Genomic DNA, 26,682 nt, shown 5'->3' with positions numbered 1-26,682 from the left:
ACTAGTCATCTCTATACACAATAAAGAAATGGCAGATAAAGGGGAAAAGGCCTCTTTAGAAAGATTATTGCTCTTTATTGTTCAAACAATTACATATAATTTATCACTTTTTCATAGTTCATTATACTGGCTTCACCAAATGGCTCTGGACAATCTGAGGAAACAGAGTGATATAAAATGTATATGTATATCTGTAACACCTTGCATAGTTTCTAATAAAGAGACACACAGAGTTTATACCATACTTGTCTCAAAAGTGTTGAGATAAATCAAACAAGTGAGGCAGATTATTCCAACTGCTGAGAAAACATAGCACTGAATGTAATCAGCAGCTATCAGAGAAGAAGTACATAGAGTAACCAGAACCTAGTTCCACTCCTCCATCAGGCAGTCAGTATTCTTAATATCCTTCCAATCAGACGAAAGAATAAAATTGACAGTAACTCGTTAGTTTTTAACTTGGGAATTTTGACAACCAGCAAGTTATTATGCTAATAAAACTAAGGTAAAAAGGACCTAACAAGTGCACTCTACTGGGAGGATATACATTTTAAAACAGAAGACAAAATTAACTGAAGATTTTTTTTTTTTTTGAGGCGGAGTCTCGCTCTGTCGCCCAGGCTGGAGTGCAGTGGAGCGATCTTGGCTCACTGCAAGCTCCACCTTCTGGGTTCACACCATTCTCCTGCCTCAGCCTCCCGAGTAGCTGGGACTACAGGCGCCCGCCACCACACCCGGCTTATTTTTTGTATTGTTAGTAGAGATGGGGTTTCACCGCGTTAGCCAAGATGGTCTCGATCTCCTGACCTCTTCTTGATCCACCCGCCTCAGCCTCCCAAAGTGCTGGGATTACAGGTGTGAGCCACGGCACCCGGCCAATTAACTGAAGATTTAAAGCCAAGGTCTCAAACTGTACTGCAGTGAGAAATCAACGCCCACAAATCAGTTGTGTTCAGTTGCATTAGTGTTTTTTAAATTGTAACTACCAGTATTTACATTTCACATGAAATTTCATATAAAATTTGATGTCTGATCTCAAATACCACTCTTTTGGGGGAAAAAATTAGATCTGACATTGGGTATACATTCCCAGAAAGATGATCACTTGAACTAAAAAGAGGTATCCTCTTTAAATTGGCCTGTGCTCTCTAGCTTGCTTGAATCTCCACCCAGTCCCATTTTACAGATTATGAATCTAAGCTGAAAGATGCTCAAAACCACAGAACTAGCAAAATGCCTATTTATGAATGTTGGGTGTTCAGTCTTGACAGCTCTGCAACTCAACTTCCAAATAAAATGTAATGAATGTTAAAAGATATCTAAAAGACTTGTACATGAATATTTAAAGCCATTTTATTTATAATAGCCTAAAATCTGGAAGCAATGCCAATGTCTACCCACTGGTAAACAGATAAATTGTGGTATGTCCATACAATGACAAAGGCTCAGGCCGAGCACGGTGGCTCAGGCTGAGAAAGGTGGCTCACACCTGTAATCCCAGTACTTTGGGAGGCTAAGGCAGGAGGACTGCTTGCAACCAAAAGTTCCAGACCAGCCTGGGAAACATGACAAAACCCCATCTCTGCAAAAAATCAAAAATTAATCAGGCATGATGATGGCACCTGTAGTCCCAGATACTCGTGAGGCTGAGGAAGGAGGATCACTCTAGCCCAGGAGGTCAAGGATACGATGAGCCATTATCACGCCACTGCACTCAGCCTGGGCAACAGAATGAGACCCTGTCTCAAAAAAAAAAAAAAAAAAAAAAAAAAAAAGATTCAATGAATATACGACACAATATGAGTATCTCAAAATCAGTGTTAACTAAAAGAAGTCAGACTCAAAAGACAACACATTCTACCAAAAGATTTATATGAAATTCCAGAGAAGACAAAACAATAGTGATACAAAGCAAATCAGTGACTGGAGCCAAGGGCGAGTGCAGGAGAACTGAACAAAAGGGCATGAGGAACTTTCTGTGGTGATAAAAATGTTAGAGATATAACAGTGGTTAGATGACAGCATGTGTTTGTCAAAACTCAAAATTGGTTGAATTTTCTTTTATATAAATTATAATTCAATAAAGCTGAATTTTAAAAAGAGGTGTTTACAAAATAATAGACAACTACCGAGAATACTACTACCTGGGAAAGTTTGGAAAAGCTTTAGGAAAAAGGTGAATTGGACTTTGTTATCGAACAATTTGTAGGTGCATAAGAAATAGAAAACAAGGCACATAGGCAGTCACATTCTACACTGTGGCCTTTGAAGAAGTAGCATCTTTGAATACAAAGGAAAATGTTTCATAAAAAGAAATTCACAGAAATGGATAATTAGTCTTTGAACAGGTATCAAAAGCTAGTTGATCTTACAAGATTTCCCAAGAGGGAATCAGCTTATTTTGCTATTTACATGTAAAATAAGCAGATAGTGTGCAAGAATTTGTTTTGCTTTTAAATAAAAGATAATGAGAGGTGGCGCACGCCTGCAGCCTGAGCTCCTCAGGAGGCTGAGATGGGATTGTTTGACACCGGGAGTTTGAGGCCAGCTTGGGCAACACAGCAAAACCCCATCTCAAAAAAATAAAAAATAAAATAAAGCAAATAAAAAGGAAAGGTAGGGGCAAAGAGAAACCCAAAGGGGCCAGGTGCGGTTGGTCACGCCTGTAATCGCACATTTTGGGACGCCAAGGTGGGTGGGTGGCTTGAGCCCTGGAGTTTAAGACCAGCCTGGGCAATGTGGGGAAACCCTGTCTCTACAAAAAAAATTACCTGGGCATGGTGGCACACACCTGTAGTCTCAGCTACTCGTGAGGCTGAGGTGGGAGGATCACTTGAGCCCAAGGTCAAGGCTGCAGTGAACCATGACTGTGCCACTGCACGATCCTGTCTTTAAAAAAAAAAGAAGAAAAAGGAAAAGAAAAGGAAAGAAATATAACCCAAAGGGAATAAAGAGAGAGAGGGAGGGAGGGTGGGAGGTGAAATAAACGCAAGAGACAAATAGAGTCAGAATGAAAGGTACTTTAGTACCAACACATTAGAAAAGGTGGGACTAAAAGAAAAATGGAACACTAGGGGAAAAAACCAATCAACCAAAGTCAGAGGTACAGGGAGCTACAGAGAAAAGGAGACTGGAGACCTGACAGCATAGAACAGACTGAAGAGAATTAGAGGACAAAGTGAAAGCAAAAAAAGCTACTTCCTCCTAAATCTTACACATCAGTTTCCTCCTCTTCCATTCTCCCTCCCACCTCTGCCTTAGCTCAAACCATCTCATACCCAACCCCACACTACACATCTTTTATACTTCAACTGTACTAGAATGCCTCCTTCACTAATCTTCAAAACTAAGTTCAAACACCACTTTTTCAATGAATATTCAACTTTCCCCAGGCAGAGTTAGCAGTCCTTCTTCCATATTTCAGAACATTTTGTTCTGAAAAACCATCGTAACATTGGGCTGCAATGTGTGTCTCCTCTCCTAGTCTATGGGCAACTCTAGTAGAGGATTCAAAGGTAAAGATGAAAACCTTACTAAAAAGCAGTTCAAAAACTGTACAGCTAGGTACAGTGGCTCACACCTGTAACCCCAACACTTTGGGAGGCTGAAGCAGGAGGGTCACTTGAGTTCAGGAGTTCAAGACCAGCCTGGGCAACATAGTAAAACTCTCTCTCTACAAATAATTTTTTAAATTAGCCAGGTGGGCCAGGCGCAGTGGCTCACACCTGTAATCCCAGCACTTTGGGAGGCCAAGGCAGGCAGATCACCTGGGGTGGGGAGTTCAAGACCAGCCTGACCAACATGGAGAAACCTCGACTCTACTAAAAATACAAAATTAGCTGGGCATGGTGGCACATCCCTGTAATCCCAGCTACTTGGAAGGCTGAGGCAGGAGAATCGCTTGAACCCGGGAGGTGGAGGTTGCAGTAAGCCGAGATTGTGCCATTGCACTCCAGCCTGGGCGACAGAGCGAGACTCTGTCTCAAAAAAAAAAAAAAAAATTAACCAGGTGTGGTGGTGCACACCTGTAGTCCCAGATACTCAGGAGGCTCAGGAGGCTGAGGCAGGAGGATTGCTTGAGCCTGGAAAGTCAAGGCTGCAGTGAGCCGTGATCATGCCCCTGCACTTCAGCCTGGGTGACAGAGCAAGACCTGTCTCAAACAACAACAACAACAAAAACTGCATGAGTCCACCTCATTTATACCATACCACTAGGATGCTAGAAGCCTTGCTGTTTTAAGGAATTTTACAATGAATCTTTTCAAAAATACACCCACCCTACCCCTAATTCCTCCCCATATCAACGTTTTATTTTTGTAATGCTTTAAATTTCTCAGTAAATGACTAACCTATAATAGAAAAGGCAGCAATTCCATCAGCAGCCAAAATAGAAACTGCTTTTATAAAAGGAGCACCTCAAACCCTCAGGACAAAATATTATACTGAAGAAAACATATGTACAACAAGAATCTAAAAAAAAACTGGAGGACAAAAAAAACAGCAAGCTTTACTATCACACTAGTCTTTAAGAAAAAAAACTTTAGGCCAGTGCATTGGCTCACGCCTGTAATCCCAGCACTTTGGGAGGCCAAGGCAGGCAGATCGCTTGAGGTCAGGAGTTCGAGACCAGCCTGGCCAACATGGTGAAACTCTGTCTCTACTAAAAATATAAAAATTAGCCAGGCATGGTGGCAGGTGCCTGTAGTCCCAGCTACTTGGGAGGCTGAGGCAGGAGAATTGCTTGAACCCAGGATGCGAAGGTCGCAGGGGCAGAGATTACACCACTGCACTCCAGCCTGGGTGACAGAGCGAGACTCACCTCAAAAAAAAAAAAAATCAAAAAGAACAAAAATTTGTTTTAATTAAGAAATTAAAAATTAAGAAAAAGAAATCAGCAGGCCAGGTGTGGTGGCTCACGCCTGTAATCCCAGCACTTTGAGAGGCCAAGGCGGGTGGATCACCTGAGGTCAGCAGTTCAAGACCAGCCTGGCCAACATGGTGAAACCCCACCTCTACTAAAAATACAAAAAATTAGCTGAGTGTGGTGACGTGCTCCTGTAATACCAGCTACTCAGGAGGCTGAGACAGGAAAATCGCTTGAACCCAGGAGGCAGAGGTTGCAGTGAGCCAAGATCGCGCCACTGCACTCCAGCCTGGGCAACAGCGTGAGACTCTGTCTCAAAAAAAAAAAAAGAGAAAAAGAAATCAGCAAATTTGTGAGGCTTTCATAGGAAATTCTCAAAATCAGTAATACCCAAAAGATATAAAAGTGGTTTTGGTGTTGAAAGGACAGAGTGTAGGATGATTTAAGTTGCCAAGAGTTAAGTACAGAAAGCAGTAGTTTAGAAAGCTGTTTAGGAAGGAGAGTTACAATATAGATTTTGGAGGAAAGGTCATAAATTGGTGAAATGCATATAAGGCTTGGCTGGTGATACTACTGCCGCACCCTGCATCAAACTCGATCCAAATCCTAGCCTACCCCACAGAGGTGAGTCAGACTTATTAGCAAGAATGATTTTACAGGCCGGGCGTGGTGGCTCACGCCTGTAATCCCAGCACTTTGGGAGGCCGAGGCGGGCGGATCACGAGGTCAGGAGACTGAGACCATCCCGGCTAAAACGGTGAAACCCCGTCTCTACTAAAAATACAAAAAATTAGCCGGGCGTAGTGGCGGGCGCCTGTAGTCCCAGCTACTTGAGAGGCTGAGGCAGGAGAATGGCGTGAACCCGGGAGGCGGAGCTTGCAGTGAGCCGAGATCCCACCACTGCACTCAAGCCTGGGCGACAGAGCGAGACTCCGTCCCAAAAAAAAAAAAAAAAAAAAAAAAAAGAATGATTTTACAGTGCCCTCCTTAAAAAAAGACCCTACTATGCAGATGAAAAATTATCCCAAACCTATATGAAATAAGAGATTCCATCCATATTTGCCAAATAGGACAAATCCAAAAAACAAAGCACAACTTTTTTTTTTTTTAATACCTGCAAGGAATATTCAACAAGTCTAACTAATGGAGTTCATCTGAAAACAAATTAACAAAGGAACTAAAGAGATTTTTAAACATCATCAAAATAGCTTCTCTAAATACTTTCTTAAAAGAACGGATCAATTTTAGAATGAAGGCTTTTTGTTTGAACAGACGGTGGTTAATTCCTCCTTTTTAACTAAGAAAAGCCCAACATCTCTAATAGACTTTATTACTTTCCAGATAAGCAGTTCTCAGCAATGCATGCATTCATTTAAACAGTTAAAGAGCACTAAAAGGTATCAGGCACAGTGTGAGGCAGTGAATATATAGAAATAAAACACAGACTCTGACCTCAAGGAGCTCATAGTTTAATGAGAAGACAAATAAGCCAGGAGAAAATCGAATCCAGATTTGAGAAGTGGTTTCAAGCAGACCGAAATATTAGCATATTCAAAGTACAAGAGTTTAAGAATACAGTAACTAAAAATTTCCCAGTATCCCCTTGTGAGATGGAAAACATCATTAATCCCTACCACTACAAATTAATAAACTGAGATTATCTGTAGTCATCCAGCCAGACCCTAGGTTAGCTAGAACTAGAAACAAGATTGCAGGCCACATGTTTCTCAGTTCATAAAGGTCAATATATTCTCTTTTCTAAACTTTTACGCTTCCACTTGAAATCCAGTTCAAGTCAACAAAAATGGTGAAATATTACATTAAAAATAAAGCAAAAGTTATCAAAAAAATTTAGTATTTCCCAGTTATATTTTTAGATTACGGCATCTCTGCTTCACTAGGCACTTAGCACCACTTGACATTTTCCCCGGAAAAAGAGAGGAGGTAACCTGTATCTTTTTGGGCCTGGAAAAAGCATCCTACTCTCTTTACTTCTTCAAGCATCTCAGGCAATGAGCACTCAATGTCTTAATAACTTCTAAATTAACTGCATATTTGAATATAAGAACTACATGTGTTGACTATTCACGTGACTATCATCTCTTGAAACAGCTATACAGTTTTGTTAAGGATTATATGCTAAATGTGCTTTGAAACTTCAAGAGGACCATATCCTGAATATATCTTAGGGCCAAAGTTTTTTCAATCAGAATGCATCTCTAAAATCAACAGGATTTGTACCAATATTTGCTTTAAACAGCTTTTCAAGAAAACATTTATATGTAAACGAAGGAAAAATACAAAATACAATGTTGCCATATGCTCTTGTACTAAAAATTCTCTTCAAGGCAGGAGACTGTACAATCTGCAAATGCTCAAATTTACCTAAAGTGTCTATTTGTATATTCTGAAATACCTTAACATCTAAGTACTTAAAACTCAGTGACTGGGCCAGATGCGGTGGCTCACGCCTGTAATCCCAGCACGTTGGGAGGCTGAGGCGGGCAGATCAGGAGGTCAGGAGATTGAGACCAGCCTGGCCAACACAGTGAAACCCCGTCTCTACTAAAAATACAAAACTTAGCTGGGCACGGTGGCAGGCGCCTGTAATCCCAGCTACTCAGAAGGCTGAGGCAGGAGAATCGCTTAAACCCGGGAGGCGGAGGTTGCAGTGAGCCGAGATCGTGCCACTGCACTCCAGCACGGGGGACAGAACTAGACTCCGTCTCAAAAAACGAACAAACAAACAAAAAACCTCACTGACTGATGTCTTACAACTGGGGCTGACAAACTATAGCCGTGGAAGCACAAATAGAGGCACAGCCTGACCTTGTAAATAAAGTTTTATTGGAATACAGCCCAAAAATATGTAGAACATATTTTCTACAGCTGTTTTCATGCTACAGATTGCAAAGTTGAGTAGTTGTGGCAGAGACTATAAGGCTGAAAAAGCCTAAATATTAACTATTTGATCCTGTTCCAAAAAAAAAAAAAGTCGTCAACCCTTGTCTTAAAATAATCAGAACCAATTGTCTGACAAATTTATGTCTAGTCTAAGAGTTTACCTATCCCGAAATGAGCTACTGAATATGGTGAAAGTGTCAGTGAATTGTTCCTCAAAAAAATCCAAGTTCAACCCTACATGGAAACAAGCGACTGCTAATTCATTTCAAAATCACATAACTAGAGGGGGCACGGTGGCTCATACCTGTAATCCCAGCTCTTTGGGAGGCCAATGCGGGCGGATCATTTAAGATTAGGAGTTCAAGACCAGCCTGGCCAACTTGGTGAAACCTTGTCTCTACTGAAAATACAAAAATTAGCTGAGCATAGCGGTGCACGCCTGTAATCCTAGCTACTGGGGAGGCTGGGGCAGGATAATCGCTTGAACCCAGGAAACAGAGGTTGCAGTGCGCCAGGATCACGCCACCGGACTCCAACCTGGGCAACGCAGTTAGACTCCGTCTCAAAAAAAAAAATATATATATATATATGTATTTTTTTAATAAATATATAAATGCCGATCTTGACTGAAAATTAAGCTTTAAAAGCAAACAGTGATTTCAGTTCTCTTTATCTTTTAAAAACTGAGTTATATTAATAGAATCAACACACAAACTTACTGTACTTCACTGTCACTTGTATTTAACCACCACCAGGAACCATGCTAGTTATTCCTTTACTTCTTACACTAGTATCCTAGAACCCACACACATCCACCCTGTAAACTAAGTAGACACCCTGTAAACTAAGTAGAACATTGTCTATATAAAAGCTTGCTTTCACCTGCCATGACAGAGAATGATGGTAAATGGAGCATCCAGACTCTCTTCGGGAGGTATTTAGCCTCTTCTATGTTTATGAATATAAAAAACCCAAAGCTGATATACCAGTCATATGAAGGAATTATACCCAAATAAGTTATATTGCATCTATTTGCCATTCTTAGAATAAGAGAGCATTATATAAGCAATGCTGATTGACTTTATCAACCGATGCAACAGTGAAAACTGCCTGGAATATTCTAGGTATCAATGAAAAGTTTTTATTTTTATTTTCACTATACTTCTCTGTTAAACTAATTAGGGCATTGTAAGGGCTAGGGTTCCAAAAGCAACACAATGCCACCTGATAAAATAAGAATTGATAGGCCAGGCGCGGTGGCTCACGCCTGTAATCCCAGCGCTTTGGGAGGCCAAGGCAGGCAGATCACCTTAGGTCAGGAGTTCAAGACCAGTCTGGCCAACATGGTGAAACCCCGTCTCTACTAAAAATACAAAATTAGCCGGGCATGGTGGTGGGCGCCTGTAATCCCAGCTACTCGGGAGGCTCAGGCAGGAGAATTGCTTGAACCCGGGAGGCGGAGATTGCAGTGAGCCGAGATCTTCCCACTGCACTCCAGCCTGGGCGACAAGAGCGAAACTCCGTCTCAAAAAAAAAAAAAGAAAAATAAGAAGTGATAAATAAGCTAATACCCTTATTTACTGCAAAAGTTATACGTAAGAATTCAAGTTTATCAAATAATCAGGGATTATGTTTTTATGTATCATTATTAACAGAACTGAGTCAGTCATGCCAAAGTACTACAAAAATTGATGAATCAGGCCGGGCGCAGTAGCTCACGCCTGTAATCCCAGCACTTTGGAAGCTGAGGTGGTGGATCACCTAAGGCCAGAAGTTCGAGACCAGCCTGACCAGCACGTGGTGAAACCCCGTCTCTATTAAAAACACAAAAAATTAGCCGGGCATGGTGGCACGCGCCTGTAGTCGCAGCTACTCGGGAGGCTGAGGCAGGAGAAGTGCTAGAACCCAGCAGGCGGAGGTTGCAGTGAGCCGAGATCGTGCCATTGCACTCCAGCCTGGGCGACAGACGGAGACTCCGTCTTAAAAAAAAAAAAAAAAAAAAAAAAAAAAAAAGAGGCTGGGCGCGGTGGCTCACGCCTGTAATCCCAGCACTTTGGGAGGCCGAGGCGGGCGGATCACGAAGTCAGGAGATCGAGACCGTCCTGGCTAACATGGTGAAACCCCGTCTCTACTAAAAATACAAAAAAAAATTAGCCGGGCGTGATGGCGGGCGCCTGTAGTCCCAACTACTCCGGAGCCTGAGGCAGGAGAATGGCGTGAACCCGGGAGGCGGAGCTTGCAGTGAGTCGAGATCTCGCCACTGCTCCCCAGCCTGGGCGACAGAGCGAGACTCCGTCTCAAAAAAAAAAAAAAAATTGATGAATCAGTTACCAATTATTCTTTTTCTCCAGCTAATAAAATAGAAGATAATGCAAATTCTTAATACAGCTAACTCTGATTAGCCCCTGCATGATCTATCTAAGGCATGTTCCTACGCCTAAGTACGTAACCAAAGATGCCATCAATAGCTTGGTACCCTTGACAATACCAACGTAGCCACAGGTTGTAATCCGATGTAAACACAGGTTGTAATCCGATGTTAAATTAAGCATTTAACAAGGCCAAAAGGATGCCAAAATAACCATAATACAATTAGATTAAAATAAGTTATTTTCGAATTATTCATACCATTTTTCCCTGCCTCTGGTGTATATCCTATTTTGGATTAAAAGATTAAAGATATTTAGAAGTACAATCAAGTGACAACTAGTTTACGACAGATCACAAGATTTACACACAAGTCTTGTTTTCTGCTTTAAAAAAAAAAAAAAAAAAGAAATTCCAGGCCTTGATCCTATTTTTCACCTGCAGGGTATTCGCAAGAAAAGTCCCAAAGAACCTTCGAAACTAAATAACTTCCTGTGGGCTCAGTTTTCTCAAGAAGCTGATTAATGTGGACTACCAACTTAGGTTAGCAAGAGGGGCAAATTACTACTAAGACTAGGACAAGCACGGGGCCTAATCTTTAAAAGGCATCCTGATGAGAAAAAAAAAAAAAAAGAGAAACCCCACCCAGCCCTCAACTTTCTCGGCTTTTCTAGTCCCGTTTTCTTTTACAAAATTCAGAAAAGCAAAACTTCCCCTTCACTGCCTGTCTCTTATCCGAGGCCTGGTACAGAAATTCAGACCGCTATTTATCCAAGTACCTCCTTAAGGTAGTCTTAAGGCTCAAGCCAGCTCAGAAACGGCAGAAAGATTTGCTTTCTTGGGTTAAAGGAGGGCGATTACAGGGTTTGGCGGCCAGGTCTGTCAGGAAGCATAGGGCCGAGAAAGAGGGAGAATCCAGAGACTGAGCTCCATCTAGTCCCAGGAACCACCCCCAGGGGAGGCTTGACTGCCCTCGGTACTTCCCTGCCTCCTCAGCTCGTGTGAGGAGAAAGGCGGGTCGAGGTCAGGCTCCCCTGAGCTACTTCCTGGTCCGATCGGACTCGCCTTCGGACACCCGAAACACCCCCGGCCCGGCTCCCTCGCCCTTTGCCCTGTCTCCTCCCCTCTCAGTGACCCACCACCACTGGTCCCCTCCCATCTAACATGGCTGCCCCGCCCGGCCCACCTCCGGCACAGCCTAACCAATTAGTGGCCCCCGCGGCACCGCCTCCCCCACGCCCATTGGTGCAGAAGTCTCCATCCGCCCGCTCCATTGGACGCCAGAGCCTGCCACTCAGCTCTGAGGGCTCCGCCCCTCAGCCGCTTCAAGCTGCTGTGAGAAGACATATAAACAAATCCCGGGAGGGAGGCCCCTCGCCCGTCGCCTCTGAGGCGGGGACAGAAGGGGGAGCGGCTACCCCCGAGACGCCCTGCTCGGTCCCCCTAGCCCCAGCCCGCGCCTCTTCGTCTCCTGCCAGCCTGGCTCCAACCTCCGCGGCCCCGGCCCTTCCTCACACGCCCCTCTCTCCCCTCCTCCCCCGCCAGTCTCGCCTCCCCTCCCCTCCCGGGCCCCTCCCACCCGCTCTCTTCTCTGACAGGCCGACTGCCGGCAGCAGCGGCCCCGGGCTCGGAGGCAGCGGGGAAGGGCCGGGCGGCCCGGCAGGACGGACGCCCGGCGCTGCCCATCCCCGGCCTAGCCTACTGCCCGCCCGCGAGTCCCATCTACCGCCGCCCCGCGCTTTTATGTAACCGTCCCGGGCCGGGGGTGGGGGAGGGGAGCGGAGCCCCCGTGACCTGCAGGCGGTGGCCCAAGGCCCGCGCGCCCTAGCACTCGGCCGTGGTCCCGGCCCCCGCCCCGCGCCGGCCCGGCCCAGAGCCCCAGCGCTGCTGCCTCCTAGGCAAGCGGCCCTCCGCCCCCCGTTCCGCTCTTCCCCCAGCCCAGGCCCCTGGGGGTTCCGAGCAGCGGGTGGCGGCGCTCACCTGTGGGTGTAGGGGCGGCTCAGGGACTGGGTCCGGTTCCGCTGCAGGGGCCACGGCCCCTCTCCATGCTGCCTCGGGTTTGTTTTGTTTATGTCCTTCCTGACGGGTTCCCGGAAATCGCGTGACTCGCCCCCCTCACGTGGGCCGCGGCGAGGAGGAGGAGGGAGGCGGGGGCCCGCCGGCCTCGGGCCAATCGCGAGGCGTTCCACAGCCCGGCCAATCAGGGGCTGAGTCCGGCCGGGCACCCCTGTCACGTGTCGCCGGAGGGGCGGGTTGCCGGGAAAAACCAGGAAGAGAGGGCGGAGCGGGGGCTCGGTGCCGGCCTCTGCAGTGTGGGCGTGGGCCGTCTGCGATACCCGGCAGCACGCCCAGGATGGGAGAGGATGTTCCTTTTTACAAAGGCTTCAAATCCAGCGTTTTATCAGATCTCAGAACTGCGCTGTGAGGCATGAGGTGTCCGTTTGCCCATTTTGTAAGTTTAAGTTCACTGAAACTTGAAGTGGCTAACTTGATTAGTAGGAGGATTGTATCGATGTCATGGGTAATGGACCGCCTCCCCATCTGAACGTCTTAATTGAGAGACAAACCTTGCCTTTTGTCGTTCGTTCATTCATTCACCGACTCAATATTTAGTTAGCACGGATTCCGAGACACAGGGATCAATCAGACTGCGTGCACCTTTGAAGAGAGAGACCCGTATACGACTGTACAACCAGAATGCCACTACTACAGAAGCGCCTAGACAAACAAACCTCCGTGACACATGGTCGTTTTCTTGCACTTACTGATCCTCTTAATAACAACAGCGTCCCTTTATTGAACGAGTGCTATATGGTGGGCTTATCATCTCAATTAGTTTTCCCTGCAAGCACATGCAGTAGTAATATATCCATTTTTCAGACAGGAAAATTAAGACTGAGAGGAGTTAAGTTACTTGCCCGAGGTCAGGCAGCTAGTAAGTGAGCTAGCTAGGGCTGGAGCCCTTGTCTTTTATCACAGCCTATTCTTCCAGATGCTTTTTATACATCTTAAAGGCACGGAATTGATCTGAACACACAACAGAAATTTGATTTTAGTAAGCACAGGGAAAGGAGGACTGGGGAATAAAGACACCTGCCCAGGTTTCTGTTAGGAGGAATCGCCTTTGAAAATGTGACTCCCTTTTGCACAGATTTAGAGAAGTAGTATAGTGTCATTGTCAAAACCATGGACTTTGGAATCAAAAAGACCCACAGATCATAATCATCAGGAGAGCAGGGACTGGGCAGTGTTTATCCTGTAACTTCCATGCCCGGCACATAGACAGTCATTACATACTGGTTGAATGAATAGTCTGGATTTGAATCCTTGTTTCACCACGTGTAAAGCAACACAAATTAACCTCTGTGAAGCTCAATTTCCTCCTCTGTTAGTACCTTCTGGGGTTGATGTGAGAACTAAGTGAAATAATTCATATAAAGCACTTATCATAGTGCCTGGCATATAGTAAGCACTTAATCAATAGTTGAATTATTAAATTGTTTAAGGGCATCATTTGGAAGATGTACTGTATACTAAATAGCAAGTACAGATAACTTTAGACTTTAGCAGGTTAACAGCCACTAAAATAATACTTCTGTACACAAAATGAATAGATAGCTATATGTAGATACCTAACAGGAAAGTAAAAGCATAAATCTCTCCTCTGTAGCCGCCACAATACCAACCACATAGTAGGGCCTCCATGCCCAATGAAGGAATGAGTATTTCCCCTACTGCAAAGTGAGTACCAGGATTATAATTTTTTTAAATCTAACACATACCACATTCTAATTTTCCACATCAACTGGAATTTAAAATTGAAAAAGAGGAAAACTAGCTGGGAAGTTTGAGGCAAGTTGCCCCGACTCGTTCACATGAGATTCATGCATTAAATCTCCCCGGCATACATGACAGACCATCCTCTCTTGTAATACTATATTTGAAAAAGCTCCAGCAGATGGTTAGACCTTCCATTGTTACACTGCTATCTGGACACGGGCATGTTCATCTCCTCTACTGGGCAGTTCCTTGGGGTCAGGGGGCAGCCAGGTTTATCTCCTAGCGTGAGGCTCCGCCCACTGAAGGTGTTTACTAGTGAGTTACATTGGATTCCCACATTTCCCTCTTCCGTTGTCTTGGAAAGGATGAGGTTTTGGCTAAAGGAGACCTTTCCATCAAGGTTTGTTAATGACTATATCCTGCTCCAAAATGAATGAAATCACTGGCTCTGAATTGATTTGTGTTTCTCTGGGTTTTATCCTGCCAGATTCTGTCACAGTCAAAGTTGGCAGGAAGTTGGAACTCTGTAATATCATTGGCTTCTTGTTCTAGCCACAAAGCAGTAACCAACTGGCATCGCCACTTCCAAAGTGTTTAACCTGGTTCCTGCGGAATAATTTACATTCTGGAATAGCATGAGTCAGAAAAACACGCTTTACACAAATATGATACAATGGGGGAAACAAACCAAGAACTCCTTTTAATTCTTTTTTTTTTTTGAGACGGAGTCTAGCTCTTTCGCCCAGGCTGGACTGCAGTGGCGCTATCTCGGCTCACTGCACGCTCTGCCTCCCGGGTTCACTCTATTCTCCTGCCTCAGCCTCCTGAGTAGCTGGGATCACAGGCGCCCACCAACACGCCCAGCTAATTTTTTGTGTTTTTAATAGAGACGGGGTTTCACCGTGTTAGCCAGGATGGTCTCGATCTCCTGACCTCGTGATCCGCCTGCCTCGGCCTCCCAAAGTGCTGGGATTACAGGCGTGAGCCACCGCGCCCGGCCAAATTCTTAAAATAATTTTTTAATTTTCGATTACCTAACATATATAGATGGTACAAAATTCAAAAGGCACAAGAAAGTATTCAGTGAATATCAAGTCTCTATCCTGTTCCTGTTTCTTGGCTACTCATTTTCCCTTTTCAGAGGCAACCACAGTTACCCACATTCTGTGTCTTCTTCCAGAGATATCCTTTGTATGTGCAGGCATTTTACCTACTTTAAACCTTCATGTGTTTGGAACACTGTTCTTGGAGCCAAGACCCCAATTTGAGCTTTACCACTAACTGTAAGATCCAAGGTGACCTCTCTGAGTTCCGGTTTCTTCACCACAAGGGATCAGAAGTAAAACTGGGTATTCTCTATGATCTTTTTAACTTCAACACTGAGCGCACATCCTGAAAGAATTAAAATTGTTGGCACAGGTCCTAACTTTCCATATGACCTGTAGGTCATAACTTTGCGCTGTGTGTAAATCTTCATTACAGTAGATTGAGCTCTGCCTGCTGCTCACATAGACATCTTTTAAGAGAGTGTTATCATTTCAAGTCTAAATGTTTTCTTTCCGGACCCCTCTAGGCCTGTGTGATTAGTTAAATAAGACTTCACAGCTTTAGAAGTGAGATTAATTAACTCAAAGCTGGAAGATCTCCAGGAAAAGCTGTGTCCTTCTGACACTAAAAACTGATTTTCTTTCTGAGAAGAATGGAGTGAATTGAAAAGATATACTGATTGATGGTTAGCAATTGGCCTCTATCCTTCATTCATCTTACCAAAAATATTATTTGGGGCTGGGCATGGCGGCTCATGCCTGTAAACCCAGTACTTTGGGAGGCCGAGGCGGATGGATCACTTGAGGTCAAGAGTTCAAGACCAGCCTGACCAACATAGTGAAACCCCGTCTCTACTAAAAATACAAAAATTAGCCGGGCGTGATGGCAGGTATCTGTAATCCCAGCTACTCGGGAGGCTGAGGCAGAAGAATCACTTGAACCTGGGAGGCAGAGGTTGCAGTGAGCTGAGATCACGCCATTGCACTCCAGCCTGGGCAACAAGAGCAAAACTCACCAAAGGAAAACTCTGTCTCAAAAAAAAAGAAAAAAAAAATTATTTGGGCTGGTCCGAAGGTAATGAATTATCTCAATTGTTCATAGTTAGTTACAGGTGGAACTCCTTGTTCTGCTCTTTTGCCTGACCACTGCACTTGACTAATGTTAAAAAAATGAAATGAAATAAAATAATTCTTTGGGGGAAGAAGAAAGGTCAGTTCTTCCCACTGCCTGATCTCTCAAGAGGACGCAGTGTTCTTCGTGTGACAGCTCTGAGCCTTGGTTTCTTACTTCCACAGAAAGCACTACAATTGGTCCCAAATATCCTTCTCTAGTCTCCCATTTATTTACCCTGATTCCTCATTCCACCCCATTTCGCATACCTAGCACCAGTCCTGCCGTAGGATAGGAGCCTGCTTGTGTTCTGAATGGACAGATTAATATCTAAATTCTGTTCAACCTCCATGGCTCAAGATCTCACCTCTTTCATGGAATCTATTTCTACCATGTCTATTTCTGCCCTCCTTAATCTCCTTTCCTCTACCGCCGAACTAAGCACTTAATGTACTTACTGCTTTGTATTATTCATATCGTGTGTTGATATTATTTCTTCAATAAAATCACATGGGCATAAACACAAATCCTTGAGTTATGAAGAAAGAAAGCAAAGCACTTCATTAGATAACCATCTTCCAGCCTGTGTTTAGTGATGGGCGGGGGTTAGGAATAGGAAAGGGAGAGAAATAAACTGACATCTGTGGAGTGCCTAATGTGTGCACTGAAGATACAATCCTTGCCCTGGAGGAACTCAGAACCTAGTGGAGGAGACTGACCCCACAATCCAACCAGAGTTCATCAGAAGGGAGCCGTTAGAGGGTTGTTAAGAGCAGGACACATATGCATTTCAGCACCACCTTTTTGCTAGAAAAACTTACTTGGATAAGTAACTAACCTGTCTGTTCCTTAATTCTGTAATAACTTGCCTCACAGTTATTGATTCTGAGGATTAAATGCAGGGCCTGATGCATAATAGATACCCCCAGCTGGGCATGGTGGCTCACACCTGTAATCACAGCATTTTGGGAGACTGAGGCAGAAGGATTCCTTGACCCAGGCGTTTAAGATGAGCCTGAGCAACATGGGGAAACCCTGTCTGTATTTAAAATAAAATTTAGACCGGGCACGGTGGCTCACGCCTGTAATCCCAGCGATTTGGGAGGCTGAGGCGGGCAGATCACAAGTTCAAGAGTTTGAGACCAGCCTGGCCAACATGGTGAAATCCCCGTCTCTATTAAAAATAGAAAAATTTTGCTGGGCGTGGTGGCAGGCGCCTGTAGTCCCAGCTACTTGGGAGGCTGAGGGAGGAGAATTGCTGGAACCCGGGAGGCGGAGGTTGCAGTGAGCCGAGACTGCACCACTGCACTCCAGCCTGGGCAACAGAGTGAGACTCAGTCTCAATCAATCAATCAATAAATTTTAAAAATAGATGCCCCCCCGGCTTCTCCACTTTCCAGGGAGGAATGTGCCTGGAAGCTTCTTAGTAGAGAACCAGCAGAGAATGGAAAGTAGCATGGCAAAGAGAAGGCAGCCAGCGACTCCAAGGGCTTTGGGATTCTGTTGTCTTCCAAGGCAGCATTCCTCTCAAAATTGTTTTGACTGTTTCACTAAGACTGGAAACTCCTAGGACAACTAATAGCTGCTATGGCTTTTTTGTTTTGTTTTATCTTGTCAGTGCTGAGCTGAACATACGCTGGTAGTATCAGCAACTCTAACTGATAGCAAACCAGGAAGCTAAGGAGTGAGAACAACGTAGCATTTGTTGTAGAAAATACTCCCAAATGATAGGTACAGTAAGGCATTCTGTTGATGAGGTCAGAAGTAGGACGATAAAAACAGAAAGTGGAGAAACAGATCGATGAGAAGATCAAGACCTGTAGCCTTGAGAATAATTTGTTGAAATACAAACGGAGGCGTGGACCAAAGAAGCCAATCCGATGAACACAGTGAAGCTGGATTCCCAAGTGAAGGAAGTCAGCTGTTCAGAGAGGCTGCTGAAGTTCGGAGAATTGATGATGAAGTTAGGGCATCCTATTATCCAAAGTATTTTTTTAACCCACAAATCCACAAAGTCATAGATTTCCCTCACGTGACAGCAAAACTTGGGACTATGGCCAACAGTTTTTTTTAAGTTTGAGTTTTCATCTTGTTTTCACAAGGTCCAGACTCCAAGATGAAAAGTATAACATAAATGAGTACAACATTCTGGAACCGCAACAGTGGGACATAAAGCACATCAACAGACCTGAATGCAAGCTGTAGCTCCTGTCCTATGTTAAGAGAGGCAGTACCAGGAGGAAGGACCAAGTCTCCTTCTCATTACTCAGTCCCCATAACTCAGGATCTACCAACGGATAAAGCCAGACGGATTCTGGCCACAGGTGAGCTGGCTACAGCCCTTTCCTGATGCCATGATGACCCATCAGCATGACAGCCAGTCTTAGGCTGGGTGTGGTGGCTCACACCTGTAATCCCAACATTTTGGAAGGCTGAGGCAGGAGGATCCCTTGAGACCAGATGTTCAAGACCAGCCTGGGCAACATAACGAGACCTTGTCTCTACAAAAAATTTAAAAATTAGTGGGGTGTGGTGGCACATGCCTGTAGTCCCAGCTACTCGGGAGGCCGAGGTGGGAAGACCGCTTGAGCCCGGGAGGTTGAGGTTGCAGTGAGCTATAATCACACCACTGCACTCCAGCCTGAGCAATAGTCTCAAAAAAATAGCCGGGCGCAGTGGCTCACGCCTGTAATCCCAGCACTTTAGGAGGCTGAGGCGGGCGGATCACCTGAGATCGGGAGTTCGAAACTAGTCTGACCAACATGAGGAAACTCCGTCACTACTAAAAAATATAAAATTAGCCGGGGGTGGTGGCACATGCCTGTAATCTCAGCTACTCGGGAGGCTGAGGCAGGAGAATCACTTGAACCCGGGAGGCGGAGGTTGCGGTGAGCCAAGATGGCATCATTGCACTTCAGCCTGGGCTACAAGAGTGAAACTCTGTCTCAAAAAATAAATGAATAAATAAATAATATAAAGAGGGGGCCTCTTGTCTACTCACCCGGTCACCTCGCCCCAGCTTGGCGAAAGAAGAAACCATCTTTGGGAAAATTAGGAGTAATGGTGGGACTTGAAGTAGGGATTAGGACAAAGTAGAGGGTGGTTCTCCCCTCCTCCTAACAAAGGGAGTAATGACACAGGTTCAGGCTTCTGTGAACACCATGGGAGAAGGGAGGACCCAGTACGTGGGTTTTTTGTCTCCTCTCTGGGTGAGGAACAGAGGGGTTGGGAGTATTAAGAAGGCAGGAAATGTGTAATACTGCTTTCTGCCCTGCCCCAATCCAATTAAAATCTGGTGAAGCATAAGGCAACTAATATAACTAAAACTGTCCCCACAGGGTTGACAAGAATTGTGTGCCAGATTCTGAACAGAAATATAATTAAGCAATCATCAGGCTGCCCTCTGGCCCCACTTCCTTGTTGCTAAAAGTCATGGAGCATGGCAGGGCGCAGTAGCTCATGCCTGTAATCCCAACACTTTGGGAGGCAGAGGTGGGCGGATCACCTGAGGTCAGGAGTTCAAAACCAGCCTGTCCAACATGGTGAAACCCCATCTCTACTAAAAATACAAAAATTAGGTGGGCGTGGTGGCGCATGCCTGTAGTCCCAGCTACTTGGGAGGCTGAGGCAGGAGAATTGCTTGAACTCGGGAGGTAGAGGTTGCAGTGAGCCGAGATTGTGCCACTGTGCTCCAGCCTGGGCAACAGAGTGGGACTCCATCTCAAAAAAAAAAAAAAAAAAAAAAGTCATGGAGCACTAGACACTGACCATTTGCATCCCTGTTGTTGCTACAGGTAGGACTTCTGACATCAGGGCCATAAGACCGCTTAAGAATTGATTTCCAGCCGGCCGTGGTGGCTCATACCTGTAATCACACTTCGGGAGGCTGAGATGGGCAGATCATGAGGTCAGGAGTACGAGATCAGCCTGGCCAATATGGTAAAACCCGGTATCTACTAAAAATTCAAAAATTAGCTGGGCTTGGAGGCAGGTGCCTGTAATCCCAGCTACTCCGGAGGCTGAGGCAGGAGAATCACTTGAATCCAGGAGGCAGAGTTTGCAGTGAGCTAAGATCGTGCCACTGCACTCCAGCCTGGGCAACTCTGTCTTTAAAAAAAAAAAAAAAAATTGATTTCCATCCCCATTGTTCCTATAGACAGGATCTCTGACATTAGAATCATAAGACTTTTGTTTAAGGCTCACTTAAGATGTTTTCCAGACCCCAACTCCAGCTCCCAGTTTGAAGACCCCCACAGAGGAACGGGATCAGCATGATAACCCAGCTTCTTCAGCTCTCTGTCCCATGACTTCACTCTGCACTCTTCAACCCGTCAGCCATCTCCACACTTTGGCCCACTCCAAAACCCTTAAAAACCCTAGCCCCAAACTCCTCAGGGAAATGGATTTAAACAAGGGTCATCTCCTTGTTTCATGACCCTATGATTAAACCTGTTTGTCTGCTGCAACCTGGTGTCACGATGTATTTATTGACTTGCTGTGTGCATCGGGTAATGAACCTATAACAGTTGAGATGGGAGAGTTCCCTGGACCCCTTCGGGGGACTTGTGACAGGGGTGTGGCTTGCTTACTCAAACCCCTTGCTGGAGGGAGAGCACACAGGTGAGCGGGTGCTGGGGCCAGGGCGAGCGCTTTTGGACTCAGGCCCCATGGTAGCCTCTAGGGGTGTGTTACAATTAATGCTCTTTTAGCCCTTGCCGTCCGTGGACAGTTAAGTGTTAACCAGCTCAGTGGAGAGTCAGGGTGACAGCCTTTTACACCCTGCCCTCTTGGCACCTGGGTTCTTGTCCAGCATCCAGGAAGAATCAGGTCACACAGACTTGAAGGATGGTGAATGTGGAGGTTTTATTGAGAGATGAAGGTGGCTGTCAGCGGGATGGGGAGGAGGAAAGTGGATAGAGTGGGAAGGAGTTTGGCTGCAGACTAAGCAGCCGACCAGCTGCCTCTTTGATGTTCAGATGCTTCTTCTCTTCTCTCCTCTGCCGCACTGTTCTGCTTTTCTGCCAGTGGAGTTTGGGGTTCTTATGGGTACAGGATGGGGGGTCTGGCAGGCCAGGGTGGTTTTGGAAAAAGCAACATTTAGGTGGGAAAACAGGGATGTGAAGTTCTCATTTAGGGCCCCAGGCCCGGGGTTGTGGGTGGGCCTTTGCCAGAGAACCGCTCTCTTCTACCCAGTATTTCCCTGCCTCCTGTCCTTATCACAGTTACATAATGTCCTTAGGCCCTGGCACACAATAAGCACTAGGTAAAAGATGGCTATTGTTGGGCCGGGCACAGTGGGTCATGCCTGTAATCCCAGCGCTTTGGGAGGCCGAGGCAGGTAGATCATGAGGTCAGGAGTTCGAGACCAGCCTGACCAGCATGGTGAAACCCTGTCTCTACTAAAAATACAAAAAATTAGCTGGGCATGGTGGCACGCACCTGCAGTCCCAGCTACTCAGGAGGCTGAGGCAGGATAATTGCTTGAACCAGGCAGGCGGAGGTTGCACTGAGACAAGATCATGACATTGCACTCCAGCCTGGGTGACGTTGTTATTGTTAATAACCACGGCTCTGAACTTGGCTTCGGGTCTGACGAAAGTCATAGACTTGCTCTCCAGAAAAACACACACGAATATACACACCCCTAATTGTGCAGGTGCTTTCAGGGGGTTTACAGACAGGTGTGGATCCCAATTAGGACCTGCTGATTGACTAGAGAGTCTCCTTATAATATGCAGTACTAGCTGCATAATTTGTGGGGCTAAGTGCAAAATGAAAATGCAGGGACCTTGTTCAAAAATTACTAAGAATTTCAAGGCTGGGCGCTGTGGCTCACGCATGTAATCCCAGCACTTTGTGGGGACAAGGCAGGCAGATCACCTGAGGTCAGTAGTTCGAGACCAGCCTGACCAACATGGAGAAACCCCATCTCTATTAAAAATACAAAATTAGGCCGGGCACAGTGGCTCACGCCTGTAATCCCAGCACTTTGGGAGGCCGAGGTGGGCGGATCACAAGGTCAGGAGATCAAGACCATCCTGGCTAACACGGTGAAACCCCGTCTCTACTAAAAATACAAAATTTTAGCCAGGCATGGTGGCAGGCGCCTGTAGTCCCAGCTACTCGGGAGGCTGAGGCAGGAGAATGGCGTGAACCCAAGAGGTGGAGCTGGCAGTGAGCCGAGACCACGCCACTGCACTCCAGCCTGGGTGACAGAGTGAGATGCCATCTCAAAAAAATATATATATGTATATACAAAATTAGCCAGGCATGGTGGCGCATGCCTGTAATCCCAGCTACTCGGGAGGCTGAGGCAGGAGAATCACTTGAACCCAGGAGGCGGAGGTTGCGGTGAGCTGAGATTGCACCGTTGCACTCCAGCCTGGGCAACAAGAGCCAAACTCCGTCCCCCCGCCCCCCCCACCACAAAAAAAAAATTGCTAAGAATTTCAATACAAGAGCAGAGCATCAAACCCAGTGCAGGGGCCTTCTAAGCAAGGGGCCCTGTGTGACTGCCCCATGAAATTCACCCTCTAAGATGTTAGAGGTCCAGGTCAGACAGTTTTACCATCCTTTAAGAAAACTCAATACCTAGAGACTGGAATTAAAAAAAAAAAAAAGGTGATCTCTCGCAAGACTTTTTTTTCCAAGCCAACTTGCAGTGAATGAACATTTACTGAACAGCTTTTTGTGCAAGATGGTAGGGATCAAACTCGAACAAACAAGGGATCCTGCCCAGTAAAACTTCTGCAGCCCCTGGGAAAGACAGAGTTATGTACAACTGTGATAACGGAGATAAGCAAAGGTTGCTGTGGGAAGCAAACAGCGCACACCTCTGGAGGGAAGGAGGCGGGGCACTGCCTCCAGGACATGCCCCTGGAGCTGAGCTGAGAGGGGTGAAACTTTCCAGGCAGAGGCAGGTGAGATGAGGCGATGCTTTCTCAGGGACCTGCACCGTCTATCCACATGCAATGTAACACTGGAAAATCCCATTCCGACCCCATGCTTCAGAAATGCTGGCAGAGAGCATGAAGTGCTCACCCTCCCTGGGACTTGCAGGTGCCGGCCCCCTTCGGCAACTCAGGAAAATCAAGGCAGGCCCCTTTATTGCATGAGGGCATTGAAGTGTCACCGGAAAAAAAAAAACACAAAGAACTACCTTTGGGTCTGATAGTCTGCCCCAAAGGCAGGGGATTAGCAATTCCAACCCTGTCTTGTGGGGAGCTGTGGAGAGAGGGGAGCTGGAATCCCAGGGATGGCAGGAAATTCATTCTGAGGACATTCAGAACCACAAGACCCTGCCCGTTCCCAGGTGGTAGGTTTAGGATTCTCCAAATGGCCTCTGGCCTCATTTTCAGAAAGCTATTGGCTTCTTAATGGAAGATATTAGAAGAACCATGTGACCTTTTGGGGCTAGGAACAACCATAGGCACTGAAAGGTTGAAGGTGTGGCCAAGAAGCTAAGGCTACAAGACCGTCATCGACGGGTAAAGTGAGGAATTTTACCTCAGAAAAATGGAGCCTCAGTGACAGCCCTGAACCCTAAAGTCGGACTCCCCTGGGTTTAAACCCCATTTCCTCTCATTAACACTGTTAAATAAACCATTATAGGAGGCCATTGTTTTGGAATAAGCTCCTGCACTAGGCCCCGACAGACCAGGCTAAAAATCAAAATGGAGGGCCGGGCACAGTGGCTCACGCCTGTAATCCCAGCACTTTGGGAGGCTGAGGCAGGCGGATCACCTGAGGTCAGGAGTTCGAGACCAGCCCCAACATGGCGAAACCCCGTCTCTACTCAAAATACAAAATTAGCCAGGCGTAGTGGTGCATGCCTGTAATCTCAGCTACTCAGGAGGCCGAGGCAGGAGAATTGCTTGAAACTGGGAGGCGGAGGTTGCAGTGAGCCGAGATTGCGCCATTGCACTCCAGCCTGGGCAACAAGAGCGAAACTCCATCTCAAAAAATAAAAATAAAAAATCAAAATGGAGTCAGCCATGTTAAAGTTCCAGATCACCAAACCTGAAGAGTTTTCTGACCTTGCAAGAAATCAAGAGAGACAGACAACAACCAATTTCCCAAGAAGACCAGTTCCAATCTTCAATCAGTATGATAAGGGAAGTTCCTCTGCCTTAATCCTTTTTTTTTTTTTGAGACAGAGTCTCGCTCTGTCACCCAGGCTGGAGTGCCGTGGTGCGATCTCTGCTCACTGCAAGCTCCACCTCCCGGGTTCACGCCATTCTTCTGCCTCAGCCTCCTGAGTAGCTGGGACTACAGGCGGCCGCCACCACACCCGGCTAATTTTTTTTTTATATTTTTAGTAGAGACGGGGTTTCATTGTGTTAACCAGGATGGTCTCGATCTCCTGACCTCATGATCTGCCCGCCTCGGCCTCCCAAAGTGCTGGGATTACAGGCGTGAGCCACCGCGCCCGGCTGCCTTAATCCTTAAACCAAAAAGGTAGCCTGAAGTAAACCAATGTTACTAACCAGTGACGTTTCTATTGTTCTGTCTAAAAGTGACTAATATGCTCTGTTCCTTCCTTCTGCTTTCTTCAGCCCCTCTCTCTGTGTATAAAGCCAAGCTCTTCTGCTCAGCTCTTTGGGACTTACTGTTTTATGGAATGAAGTGTTGCCTGATTCTAGAATTGCAAATAAAGCCAATTGAAATCTTTAAACTAGTTTGTTATAATTTGGTTTTTTGACAACAGCTTGGAACGTTGGGCCTCAATTTCTTCATCTATAAAATGAAGATAATAAATATTTAATAGGTTTTTGTGAGGATTAAACGAGTTAAAATATGTGAAACATTAAGAATAATATCTGTGGTCTGGGTGTGGTGGCTCACGCCTGTAATCCTAGCACTTTGGGAGGCCAAGGCGGGTGGATCGCTTGAGGTCAGGAGTTCGAGACCAGCTTGACCAACATGGTGAAACCCCATCTCTACTAAAAATAGAAAAATTAGCTGGGCATGGTGGTGCATGCCTGTAATCTCAACTACCTGGGCGGCTGAGGCAGGAGAATCACTTGAACCCCGGAGGTGGAAGTTGCAGTGAGCCGCGATCACAACATTGCACTCCAGCCTGGGTGACAAGAGCAGAACTACATCTCCAAAAAAAAAAAAAAAAAAGGCCAGGCACGGTGGCTCACACCTGTAATCCCAGCACTTTGGGGAGGCTGACGCATGTGGATCACCTGAGGTTAGGAGTTCGAGACCAGCTTGACCAACATGGTGAAACTCCATCTCTACTAAAAATACAAAAAATTAGCCAGGCGTGGTGGCGCATGTCTGTAATCCCAGCTACTTGGGAGGCTGAGACAGGAGAATCGCTTGAACCCAGGAGTCGGAGGTTGCAGTGAGCCAAGCTCGTGCCACTGCACTCCAGCCTGGGCAACAGAGCAAGACTCTGTCTCAAAAAAAAAAAAAAAAGTTAACATCCGTATGTGGAACTGCTATGTGTTAGGTATTATTGTTAGCCACAGGACTGATAATAATGATGAAAAAGTAGGAAAAAAAAAAAACAGCTGTAAGCGGCTCCTAGAATCTCAGAAATGGGCAGCTTGGCTGTCAGGTGAGTGAGGGCTGGTTGGAGTCCCTGTAAACATACCAGCTGAAGGGCAGCCAAGCTGTTGGAATGAGAGTAGGTTTGATGTACTGTTGATCTGTTTATCCAGCTATAAAAGAGGGACAATATGTGTCCCACTTACTTCCTAGGATAATGTAATGTAAAATACTTCATAAGCTGGGGGTGAGGGTGGTGCCGACAGCTATCCAAACCAGGGCCATTTACAATGGCTGCCCCTTACAGAGTCCTCCTCTTCCCTTGTCCACCCTTAAGAGTGGGTGCCCCTCAGGCCTGCAGCTTAGACAGCCTCTCCTGTCACTCTACACACATTCTTCCTGGCCCTTATCTACACCCACAGCTTCCATTATCTCTGCATTTGTGCCCACATTCTAACCTCCAGCCTGGTCCTTCTTAACCTCCAGGCCCAAATAACAATTGCCCACTGGGGGTGTCCCCGCATGGACACCTCAGGTCCCTGCAACTCTTTGTCCACAGCTGGACTCCACTGTGTCCCTAAGCTTGAAACCATCTTTGCAAAGATTATGATCGTGACAGAAATCCAGCATTGCTGACTCCATCTTGCTTCTAACCTCACCAGCTGACCATCTTTGCTCATTCTTGTGTATAGGACAAGAAAACGATGGGAGGAATTTAGTTTATAGTTTAACTTTAAACAAAGATAACGAACCTCTTCATCACACAGGGACTAAACTGCCTTCATAAAACTAACAGATTAACCACAAGGTCAGAATTATGGTCCAGGAGTCATGTAGCTGGAGGTCACAAGATTTGTAACCCCCTCAATTGTTCCTATAGATAACGTCACTATCGTAGAACCTACGACTGGTGTTTGAGGTATCTTTCAGACCTTGTATTTTGATGGACCAGCTGGAGCCACTCAGATGGGCAACCCATCACCCAGAAACTGACCCAACTGGTCTTGTGACCCCCACCCAGGAACTGACTTAGTGCAAGAAGACAACTTCAACCCTTTATAATTTCATCCCCAACTCAGTCAGCACTACCCATTCCCTAGCCACCTGCCCAC

The 26,682-nt window shown here is 45.9% G+C and overlaps 1 protein-coding gene and 1 long non-coding RNA gene across 12 annotated transcripts in view; one reads left to right on the top strand and one right to left on the bottom strand.

Moving 5' to 3' along the window:
- Window positions 1-12,374, bottom strand: part of CREBRF (CREB3 regulatory factor) — an 83,126-nt gene extending 70,752 nt beyond the window's left edge. For 3 of the 11 annotated variants that reach the window (XM_518103.8, XM_016954213.3, XM_063810860.1), the window contains exon 1: window positions 12,116-12,374. The gene's annotated coding sequence lies outside the window, so the exon portion shown is untranslated. Of the gene's footprint in view, window positions 1-8,072; window positions 8,169-8,650; window positions 8,717-10,396; window positions 10,424-10,914; window positions 11,320-11,731; window positions 11,856-11,929; window positions 11,962-12,115 lie in introns of those variants that run through there. The other 8 variants (XM_054684782.2, XM_009450136.5, XM_054684783.2 and 5 more) reach the window with 7 other exon arrangements.
- Window positions 12,375-19,866: 7,492 nt separating this feature from the next.
- Window positions 19,867-20,538, top strand: LOC107974932 (uncharacterized). The gene is made up of 2 exons (XR_001718041.3): window positions 19,867-20,011; window positions 20,292-20,538. It is a non-coding gene; the product is annotated as an uncharacterized LOC107974932 (long non-coding RNA).
- Window positions 20,539-26,682: the final 6,144 nt, after the last annotated feature.

Source organism: Pan troglodytes, chromosome 4 (assembly GCF_028858775.2).
Source record: "Pan troglodytes isolate AG18354 chromosome 4, NHGRI_mPanTro3-v2.0_pri, whole genome shotgun sequence".
Classification (NCBI taxonomy): domain Eukaryota; kingdom Metazoa; phylum Chordata; class Mammalia; order Primates; family Hominidae; genus Pan; species Pan troglodytes.
Note: the sequence above shows the minus strand (reverse complement) of the source record. Positions and strands in the feature narration are given on the sequence as shown.